Source organism: Arachis duranensis, unplaced genomic scaffold (assembly GCF_000817695.3).
Source record: "Arachis duranensis cultivar V14167 unplaced genomic scaffold, aradu.V14167.gnm2.J7QH unplaced_Scaffold_27300, whole genome shotgun sequence".
Classification (NCBI taxonomy): domain Eukaryota; kingdom Viridiplantae; phylum Streptophyta; class Magnoliopsida; order Fabales; family Fabaceae; genus Arachis; species Arachis duranensis.
In genome coordinates, this window is record NW_026264905.1 from 100,682 (window position 1) to 103,352 (window position 2,671).

General features: G+C 52.0%; 8 non-coding genes and 1 pseudogene across 8 annotated transcripts; all 9 read right to left on the reverse strand.

Moving 5' to 3' along the window:
• Positions 1–18: 18 nt before the first annotated feature.
• Positions 19–137, reverse strand: LOC127744337 (5S ribosomal RNA). The gene has a single exon (XR_008005326.1). It is a non-coding gene; the product is annotated as a 5S ribosomal RNA (ribosomal RNA).
• Positions 138–322: 185 nt separating this feature from the next.
• Positions 323–441, reverse strand: LOC127744311 (5S ribosomal RNA). Its single transcript, XR_008005310.1, has one exon. It is a non-coding gene; the product is annotated as a 5S ribosomal RNA (ribosomal RNA).
• A 186-nt stretch (positions 442–627) lies between these two features.
• On the reverse strand, positions 628–746 carry LOC127744310 (5S ribosomal RNA). Its single transcript, XR_008005309.1, has one exon. It is a non-coding gene; the product is annotated as a 5S ribosomal RNA (ribosomal RNA).
• Positions 747–929: 183 nt separating this feature from the next.
• On the reverse strand, positions 930–1,048 carry LOC127744342 (5S ribosomal RNA). Its single transcript, XR_008005331.1, has one exon. It is a non-coding gene; the product is annotated as a 5S ribosomal RNA (ribosomal RNA).
• Positions 1,049–1,233: 185 nt separating this feature from the next.
• Positions 1,234–1,352, reverse strand: LOC127744303 (5S ribosomal RNA). Its single transcript, XR_008005302.1, has one exon. It is a non-coding gene; the product is annotated as a 5S ribosomal RNA (ribosomal RNA).
• A 213-nt stretch (positions 1,353–1,565) lies between these two features.
• Positions 1,566–1,684, reverse strand: LOC127744366 (5S ribosomal RNA). Its single transcript, XR_008005358.1, has one exon. It is a non-coding gene; the product is annotated as a 5S ribosomal RNA (ribosomal RNA).
• Positions 1,685–1,883: 199 nt separating this feature from the next.
• LOC127744351 (5S ribosomal RNA) lies at positions 1,884–2,002 on the reverse strand. The gene has a single exon (XR_008005342.1). It is a non-coding gene; the product is annotated as a 5S ribosomal RNA (ribosomal RNA).
• A 246-nt stretch (positions 2,003–2,248) lies between these two features.
• Positions 2,249–2,370, reverse strand: LOC127744335 (uncharacterized; annotated as a pseudogene).
• Positions 2,371–2,555: 185 nt separating this feature from the next.
• On the reverse strand, positions 2,556–2,671 carry LOC127744346 (5S ribosomal RNA). Its single transcript, XR_008005336.1, has one exon. It is a non-coding gene; the product is annotated as a 5S ribosomal RNA (ribosomal RNA).

Sequence of the window (2,671 nt, forward strand, 5' to 3'; positions counted from 1 at the left end):
GCACGACGTAAAAAAAAAAAGGTGCAACACGAAGACTTCCCAGGAGGTCACCCATCCTAGTACTACTCTCGCCCAAGCACGCTTAACTGCGGAGTTCTGATGGGATCCGGTGCCTTAGTGCTGGTATGATCGCACCTATTATAGTTCTCACACACAATTTTCTTAACCATGCGGAGCGAGAGAGCGTAACACTATCCGCGAAGCCTTGCGGGTACCGTAGGTGCCTGCCGAGGATGAGGCCATTGCGGCTCACCGTTAGGTGTCCTACTCGGGATAGCGTCATTTAAAGAATGAAGGTCGGCACGACGTAAAAAAAAAAACAGAAGTGCAACACGAGGACTTCCCAGGAGGTCACGCATCAGAGTACTACTCTCGCCCAAGCACGCTTCACTGCGGAGTTCTGATGGGATGCGGTGCATTAGTGCTGGTATGATCGCACCTATTATAGTTCGCACACACAATTTTCTTAACCATGCGGCGCGAGAGAGGGTAACACTATCCACGAAGCCTTGCGGGTACCGTAGGTGCCTGCCGAGGATGAGGCCATTGCGGCTCGCGCTAAAGTGTCCTACTCGGGATAGCGTCATTTAAAGAATGAAGGTCGGCACGACGTAAAAAAAAAATAAAGAGGTGCAACACGATGACTTCCCAGGAGGTCACCCATCCTAGTACTACTCTAGCCAAAGCACGCTTAACTGCGGAATTCTGATGGGATCCGGTGCATTAGTGCTGGTATGATCGCACCTATTATAGTTTGCACACACAATTTTCTTAACCATGCGGCGCGAGAGAGCGTAACACTATCCACGAAGCCTGGCGGGTACCGTAGGTGCCTGCCGAGGATGAGGCCATTGCGGCTCGCCCTTAGGTGTCCTACTCGGGATAGCGTCATTTAAAGAATGAAGGTCGGCACGACGTAAGAAAAAAAAAAGGTGCAACATGAGGACTTCCCAGGAGGTCACCCATCCTAGTACTACTCTCGCCCAAGCACGCTTAACTGCGGAGTTCTGATGGGATCCGGTGCATTAGTGCGGGTATGATCGCACCTATTATAGTTCGCACACACAATTTTGTTAACCATGCGGCGCGAGAGAGCGTAACACTATCCACGAAGCCTTGCGGGTACCGTAGGTGCCTGCCGAGGATGAGACCATTACGGCTTGTTCGAAGGTGTCCTACTTGGGATAGCGTCATTTAAAGAACGAGGGTCAGCACGACGTAAAAAAAAAAAAAGAGGTGCAACACGAGGACTTCCCAGGAGGTCACCCATCCTAGTACTACTCTCGCCCAAGTACACTTAATTGCGGAGTTTTCATGGGATCCGGTACACTAGTGCTGGTATGATCGCACCTATTCTAGTTCGCACACACAATTTTCTTAACCATGTGGCGCGACAGAGCGTAACACTATCCGCGACGCCTTGCGGTTACCGTAGGTGCTGCCAAGGATGGCGGGTACCGTAGGTGCCTGCCGAGGATGAGGCCATTGCGGCTCGCCCTTAGGTGTCCTACTCGGGATAGCGTCATTTAAAGAATGAAGGTCGGCACGACGTAAAAAAAAAAACAGAAGTGCAACACGAGGACTTCCCAGGAGGTCACCCATCAGAGTACTACTCTCGCCCAAGCACGCTTAACTGCGGAGTTCTGATGGGATCCGGTGCATTAGTGCTGGTATGATCGCACCTATTATAGTTCGCACACACAATTTTCTTAACCATGCGGCACGAGAGAGGGTAACACTATCCACGAAGCCTTGCGGGTACCGTAGGTGCCTGCCAAGGATGAGGCCATTGCGGCTCGCGCTTAGGTGTCCTACTCGGGATAGCGTCATTTAAAGAATGAAGGTCGGCACGACGAAAAAAAAAATAAAAAATAAAAAATAAAGAGGTGCAACACGAGGACTTCCCAGGAGGTAACCCATCCTCGTACTACTCTCGCCCAAGCACGCTTAACTGCAGAGTTCTGATGGGATCCGGTGCATTAGTGCTGGTATGATCGCACCTATTATAGTTTGCACACACAATTTTCTTAACCATGCGGCGCGAGAGAGCGTAACACTATCCACGAAGCCTGGCGGGTACCGTAGGTGGCGCGAGAGAGCGTAACACTATCCACGAAGCCTGGCGGGTACCGTAGGTGGCGCGAGAGAGCGTAACACTATCCACGAAGCCTGGCGGGTACCGTAGGTGGCGCGAGAGAGCGTAACACTATCCACGAAGCCTGGCGGGTACCGTAGGTGACTGGCGAGGATGAGGCCATTGCGGCTCGCCCTTAGAGGAGGTCACCCATCCTAGTACTACTCTCGCCCAAGCACGCTTAACTGCGGAGTTCTGATGGGATCCGGTGCCTTAGTGCTTGTATGATCGCACCTATTATAGTTCGCACACACAATTTTCTTAACCATGCGGAGCGAGAGAGCGTAACACTATCCGCGAAGCCTTGCGGGTCCCGTAGGTGCCTGCCGAGGATGAGGCCATTGCGGCTCGCCCTTAGGTGTCCTACTCGGGATAGCGTCATTTAAAGAATGAAGGTCGGCACGACGTAAAAAAAAAAATAGAAGTGCAACACGAGGACTTCCCAGGAGGTCACCCATCAGAGTACTACTCTCGCCCAAGCACGCTTAACTGCGGAGTTCTGATGGGATCCGGTGCATTAGTGCTGGTATGATCGCA